We start from the raw sequence: 7306 nt of genomic DNA, 5'->3' as shown, positions 1-7306 counted from the left end.
ATGGCAGGCTGTCGTCTCTTCACTAAGCCCGATCATGCTCATTTTAATCCCACATTATTGGTTTAAGTTGGCTCTAAACATTAATATTAAAAAATGTTGTACACAGAGTGTGAAGATAAATAGAAAGGGGTTTCATCATCACTCTTGTCCTTATAAGAATGGTAAGGGTTAAACTGGCCACCCTTCCTGTCCATCTGGTCGGCTCCCATAGGCTGAAGAGAGAGCACCCGAGAACACCTGCGGAGAGGCCCAACGGGTCACAGCCTGCCAGCACCACACAGGGCGAGATTGTTTGGTCCAACTCCTGGTTTTATGCTACTGAAGGGAGTGGTCGTGAGGGAAAGCAGGTTGTGGCCACCTGCACACATGCAGAGACGCATGTGCGCTTACACACCAGTCCCCACAAGGTGGTGGCCATAACTGCTGCCTTCCTACCCCTTCTGTTTGTCTCACGGGAACCCAGGCCCCCTCACTGTCTTCCCCCCTGAGCTTGCCACCTGCGCTGTGCCCTGTCGGGGGAACTGATGGAGCTATGGGTGTGATCCTCTCAGACTCTTACACATGTGCGCCACACACTGCTGATGGTTCCTCTGTGGGCCACAGATCCCCTGTTTGTAAAATGAGAAACTTTTAGGTGCAGCTAGAAACTCTTCAAGGTCACCTCTCCCCACCGTTTGGTGATTTCTGACTAGGACGGAATGCAGCTGGAGAGGCGGCCTGTGCCCCACCCAGACTGACGGCCAGGTCCTCCCTCTGTGCTCTGTTCCCTCCCCCTTCCTGCTCCTGCACCTGCCCTTCCCCTCCCTCCAGTCGGTGTGGAGTCCTAGTGGGAAGCGGAGTTTGGAGGCAAGGAAAACACGGTCTCAGAACAAGTCCTCTTAGCAGAGTCTAAAGGAACAAGAATTATCCCAATAGGGGAGGAAAAGGCAGGATAGGGCTTGCTGTAGTTCATGCTTCATTAAGAGGGCGAGGCAATGGTCCTGCACCTTCCCAGGAGGCTCAGGTCCGGTGTGGAAGAACTGCCTCCCCGGCAACGAGGGCAATTAAACAGAGGAGCCAGGAGAGGGGGTGAGAGGGAAGGACAACTGTCCCTAGAGGCAGTAATTACCAATTACATTGCCTAATATCAGGATGGTGTGGGTGGTGGGGCTCCTTCCTTACCTCATGGTCTTTACCAAAATCGCTGATTCTAAAGCTACTGACCTTACCCCTACCCCATGCTTCACCCACCACACACTCAGCTCCTCACTGGAAGGAGCAGGGCCTGGCTTGGTACCAACCAGGGCAGAGAAGACGATGGGGGAGGGGTGCTGTGATTCTCAGCACCAGCCCACAGCGCGCCCGGAGCCCATCGCCTGGTGGCACAGCTTTGATTCAGCAATGCCCCACAGCGGGCCTAGAGCTGGTCACCGGGTAATGGAAGGAGCATCAGACCCATGCGGTAGTTTCAGCTACGGAAAAGCACTAACATCCCCAGGCCGGCGGGCGCCAGGACCCAGCTGCAAGAGCTGGCCTTCTCTGTGGCTGTGAAGAGCACACGGGGTGTTCCTGACTACAGGTGTCCAGGAGGACGACCGGCCAAGCTGTGCAAACCCTCCAAAAATAGATGAGGGTAGCTTCTAAGTCTCCAGCAACTTGACGAAAGAGCATCTGGGAGTATCTTCAGAGATGGGTACATGCCATGGGTCCATGCCACCTGCATCCCGGCACCCCATACATACCTACATGCACACACATGTGCACACACAGACTCACTGGTCACGCAGCCCCAGCCCACTCCGCACACACAGGCCCCCTGAGAAATCCCCGGAACGCCCGCTGGGCCCTTTGGCTCCATCCCGGCTCCTCCATTGTCCCCTTCCAGCTCCTCTCCGCCCCACGCATTGCCCCCCTGCCTTCGCTTTGGAATGTCCAGGGCGCCGTGGGAGTGGGCTGAGGCTGGCACTCAGCAGACTGGCATGCCTTCGGCAAGGGAGCAGAGCCTACAGGTGGGGCTACCGCTCAGGCCGGCGCCTGTGCACCCCCATCTCCACCCCACGCAGGTACCCCTGCAACCAGGCAGGAACCATCCGAGCCCCACCAGCCATCTCCCGCTGCGGGGTGCCTGAGCCCTGAGCCCAGGAGGGAGCCGCACCCTCCCGCTCCTCAGCTCTGCTTCTAGGTCCCAGAGAACCGCCCCCCAACAACCCGGCCCGGAAACAATCACCCTTTGAGAAAGGCTGCCGAGCTGGGCGCCAGGAACAGCCAGGATGGAGGCGGGGTGGGGGGCAGGCGGCGGGGCGCGCGAGCTTTAACTCTCCAGAGCCGGGCCCGGCCGCGCTCGCCCCGCCCGCAGCCCCCGCCCCGGCGCGCAAAGCCGGAGCCGCCCGCGGGGAAGGGCGCAGGGGTGCGCGGGAGGTGGCACCACCCCCGGGGGGTCCTCGCCGGCCGCCCTCGTCGCGCCCCCGCCCTAGCTGGCGAGCTTGGTACCGACCGTCAGCGGCGGGTCCCGCCGGCGGCCTGCGCCCGCTCGGGGGCGGGGAGAGGCGGGGGCGGGGCGGAGGCGCTGTCGGGGCCGCGGACGCTCGGGCGCAGCCGCCGCGCAGGGGACTCGGAGCCCGCCGGGTCGGCGGGGCTCCCGCCGCGCTCCCCGCTCCCCGCGCCCGCCCGCCCGCGCCTCCCTCCCGGCGCCCGCCCCTGCGGCCCCGCGCGCGCCTCCCGCGCGCTCCCGCGCTCCGTGCGCGCCTCGCTGAGCCCCGGAGGAGTCGGGCCGGGCGGCGGGGCCGGGCGGGCGCGCGGGCGCTCGGACCCGCGGCTATGAAGTGGCCCTCGGGGGCCCGCAGCCCGAGAGTCCCCGGGGAGGGGGCCGCGCGCGGCCCGGGGCAGCAGCCCGGGGGCGCCGGGGCCGGGGTCTAGGGGCCGCCGCCCGGAATGAGCCGCGCCGGGGACGATCCGGACTCGCCGCCTCAGGTCAGTGACCCTCGCGGCGCCGCCGCAGCGCACAGAGCCCCTTTTATGCGTCCCCATCAGTACCCACGCCATGTCCTCGCGGGTGCGCGCGCGCTTGTGTGTGTGTGTGTGTGTGTGTGTGAGTGTGTGTGTGTGTGTGGCTGTGCGCGCAGCGGGGACAGCTGGAAAGGGGGCCGGAAAGGCCGGGGCTTCCAAACAAAACCCTGGCGATGCCTGCCCTCCTCAGCCCAGGATGGAGGGAAGAGCTGGTTCTCAGTAGCTTCCAACAGCCGGTCCAGGCTCTTAGCTCGCCTGTCCCTTCCCACCTCAGCAGGTGGTTCCTGGTGGCCCAGGCTCATCTGGGCCAGCACCCCAGCTGCAACCCTGCTTGCAGTATCCCCAAGGGCTCTGAGGCTCCAGACGCTGGCAAGTGAGCTCCTCAGGGGACCCAAGCTCTGCAGCTCTGCTGGGGAGGCAGAGGGCTGAGATGTGGCAGGGATGGAAAAGGGTCCTTGGGACCTTCACTATAGCAGGCAGGCAGGAGGCATGACCAGTTCACCACCCAGTCCTCTGCACCTGGGCTCAGGCCTGAGGTCCTCATTCCTCCAAAGTGGGAGCATGCAACTTCCGAAAAGGAAGCTGACAGGCAAGGCGCACAAGGAGAAGGAAGCCACAGGATCTAACAGTGCCAGGGAAAGGAAGTGACAGCCTGGGACCAAGCAGCTAAGGCCAAGAACACACACAAATACATAAATAAGGTCTTGACTAGCCCCCCTTCCCCTTCCTCACCTGTCCAGGCCTAGACTACTGGATGATTTCTTGAGGCCAGGGCTGGGGACTCGGGATTTCTAATGCACAGGAGTCTGAAGGTGGCCTTTGTTGACAGATGCTAGCCCCACGCTGGTGGGGGCAGCTCTATCTTTGTACCAGTCTGGGTGCCCATTGGGACCCCGAGCTTGGGTTGTGTGGCAGGCACTGTTTAAAAGGATGGGTTGGGTGGGGATGTCCTCGTGCATGTAGCACTGTGAAGTTATTGTGTATGGAAATGGGAGGATACAGCTTCCTAAGTCACTGGGGTTGAGGGGCCTGTGGCCTTAGGACTGTCGCTCTAGGGTTTTCTGACATTTGTCTTCTGTGCCCCAGTCTCCCTATTCTGCCAATAGCCACCACAGAGGCAGAGACATTTCCTGCCAGAACCTGCTTAGTGTTGACATTAGCCTTACTAGTCTTACACCAAGTCCCCCCTTTCTTCATATGGAATGAAGACCTGTCCATGCCAGGCACTCCCACAAGTTCTGGAGCTGCATCCCATTTCCCTCCACCCGTTGTGGTAGGGGCAAGAAGCCTTGCTAGGGCTAATGGAACAGAGAGGGTTAATGGGATTGTGCCCCATTCAGCCCAGCATCCAGTGGCTTGCTGTGCCCTTTCTGTACCTGACTGGGGGAGGCCTGGGAATCACTCCATGTCCAGGCATGTTGGACGCTCAAACATGTTCTCTAGGTTTCTGGATGAGCCAGCATTGACTGGGATGGTGCAGGTAAACCACCGAAGTGGGACAGCTCCAGTGACAAGACTGGAGCCTGGATCAGAGGCCAGGGTGTCCGGAGAAAGATGCCCATGGGGCCAGCCCAGTTCTCTGCCTCAGGCCTCTGGAAAGAGCTGGTTTTCCCACAGTAGTTTTTGAGGGGTGGAAGGACCGAGTTGGCTGCACTTCTCCTGGAGCACAGGGTTAGCAGGCATGTTGGGAGCTTTGCAAGTGTGAGAAATGCAGAAGGGTAAGCTCACAGGGAGTCAGGCTCGAGGAGAGGGATGAGTGTTGGTTTAGTTTGGCTGGAAAAAAGGGATGAGCTGGCACAGAGATGCCCAAGGGCTCCCCTCTGCTGAGAATTGGAGGAGAAGAGAGGCAGGACTGAAGAAGAGAAAGAATCTGAGAGAGTCTGAGGCAGGCAGAGGAGTCAGCTTGAGACCCCAGACAAAAGACACAGAAGCACACTCACAAAGCAGCGCTACAGAGCGAGGCCCAAAGGCAGAAGTCCAGCTCTCCCAGGGGTGCATTTAGGATCAGCCCAAGCACCCTCTTTCCCAAGATTTCCAGTATCAGCAGTCATCCACCAGGGCAGAGAGGCCTCTGGGTGGAGCAGTTGGTCTCCTAAGGAAAGCTCTTTTCGTAGCTTTAATGAATGCCAGGGTAGTTCATGGGGAGTCCTGAAGGGAAGGCAGAAGGGGGACAGGCTGTGAGATAAGGGATCTTCAGGGAGACCTTCTTGTCTGGACTCATCCCTCACTGCTAAGGGCTCCTAGCTCCTGAGCCCTGACCCACCACCCTCCTGGTCTGGGATACAGTGGGATGAAGAAGGATGTGGACTCTGGGGAGATGTAGCATCTGGGGAGAAAGAAAAAGAAAACCCTCCCTCATGCACCCCTCAGGCCCCTAGGCAGGAAGAGCTTTGGGGACAGGGAAGTAGGGCCTGCAGAGCACAGGCTCCCAGCCAGGCTAGGGCCTGCCTCAGCTCCTTCCACGACCAGTGAGTGGACTTTGTGAAAACTGAGCCCTCTAAGTCCAGGTTTCCTAAAGGCCTAGAAATTAAGGCCTCCTCTCACCAGGCTGGTTTAGGTGAAGTGCTAGATGATTATTAATTTAATGTATTTTTTCATACCCTCTCCCATATTCCTCCAAGATCTGGATGGCTCTAAATTTGGAGTAGCAATTCCCTGGCCAACCCTGGAGCCCATCACATTGGCACTGTTTCAGGCTCCCCCATCTCTCCCACTGCCCCACCCCATCTGGCTCGCCACACCTCCAGACTCCAGGCCTTCTTAAGGACCACCTGGGCGAGCTCTGTCACAAGGACACTCTCAGTGTCCCCTTGCTGAGCAACAGCAACAACATTTTCATGTCTAACTAGTGGTGAATGTAATTATTCTGATTTATTAGCCAATGCCTGTCTAAAAACTTCATGCACCTTGCAAGAAATCCATATCTGAGGCCTCTCATTGTCCAGGTTGAAAGATGTCAAGGTGGGTGGAGATCACACAAAATCCACTCTCACAGACATTGGCTGAGTACCTACTGTGTTGCAGGCAGTGCCGGGAACATAAGCATCAAAGAATCCAAACCCAAGGTTTTCTGTTTAGCTTGGGAAGAGTTGTGTGGGTTGCTTTTTTTTTTTGCTTTTTTTTTGCAGCTACAGCAAATTTACTTTTCTAATGAGGTTTAGCTCCAGCCAGTATTAAATGAGTCTGTGCTCCCTGCGCTCACCAGCTGACAGCAGGGCTGCAGCCTCCCAGCCAAGTGCCTGACAGGGGTTAGGGCTTTGCCAGGTAAGCCTGAAAGTGGAGCTTCTCAGTCTGGATTAAAGAGTTGACTGCATTCAGGTATACACCTTGCCCATGGGGCTGTGGGTCCCATGGCTCAGTATTAGAGCCAGGAGCAGGGTTTCTCTCTTCTTGTATGTGGGAAACGTGAGTCGTTATTGTTGCTCCATGGAGGAGAGAGGGACAGAGGGAGCCAAGAGAACAGAGCAAAAGGCATGGCCTTGGGCATTAGAAGCGCCCCAGGACAGGCCCAGTTCTGCCCATCCTCCCTGACTGGTGCATTCCTTCGCCTCTCTCCTTCACTTCTCTCCATCCTTTCTTCTTAATGAGGGAGTGGAGCTGAGGCCCAAGTCTCTTTAGTCTCAAGACTCTGGGCTCTTCATCTGACCATTATTCAGAACCCTCAGAGCCCAACACGAGATGTGGAGTGGGCTGCTTTGCCTCCCAGGGTGGGCAGTCCCTCAGTCCCATCAGCCACATCCTGAGACCTCAGTAGCCACATGCAGCTAGTGGCTGCCACCTTGGACAGCACAGGTACAGAACATTCCAGCACCACAGACAGTGCTACTGAGAGTGCTGCTCTAGACTTTACAAGGTGTAGCCAGGTGGCCAAGAGCATGGATTTTGCTCTTGGCCACCCAGCTCTACCTCTTCCTACTATGTGGCCTCGGGACATTACTTAACCTCTCTGTGCCTCAGACGTCTCATCTCTAAAATGAGGATGATAATAGGATGTTTATGAGGAAGGAATGAGTCATTACGGTTAATCATGGTGATCACTCAGAGCATGCAATAAATAGTAAATGCTTTGCTTAGCAATTTTTATTATTCATTTTTTTAACAATTCACTTAACAAACACTTACTGAACAGCCTACTTTATGCCAGGCATGATGCCAGGTGCTGGGCTGTCCACAATTAGCATGGGATCTTGCTCACATCCCTGACCCTTCCTCAGTTTCCCCACCTGCATGGGAACGCAGCCAGATAATAACCCTGCACCACTCCCCCCAGTGACATGAAATGAGATGAGGAACGTGTCCTTTATAAACAAACACTGCCAGA

General features: G+C 57.6%; 1 protein-coding gene across 2 annotated transcripts in view; it reads left to right on the top strand.

Annotated features, from left to right (window-relative positions):
- Positions 1-2881: 2881 nt before the first annotated feature.
- Positions 2882-7306, top strand: part of B3GAT1 (beta-1,3-glucuronyltransferase 1) — a 28814-nt gene continuing 24389 nt past the window's right edge. Inside the window, exon 1 of one of the 2 annotated variants that reach the window (XM_081123028.1) lies at positions 2882-2949. The gene's annotated coding sequence lies outside the window, so the exon portion shown is untranslated. The remainder of the gene's footprint in view (positions 2950-7306) is intronic. The other variant, XM_081123027.1, reaches the window with a different exon arrangement.

Source organism: Miniopterus schreibersii (genome assembly GCF_964146895.1).
Source record: "Miniopterus schreibersii genome assembly, chromosome: 20".
Lineage (NCBI taxonomy): Eukaryota > Metazoa > Chordata > Mammalia > Chiroptera > Miniopteridae > Miniopterus > Miniopterus schreibersii.
This window is presented reverse-complemented; position numbering and strand designations above follow the sequence as displayed.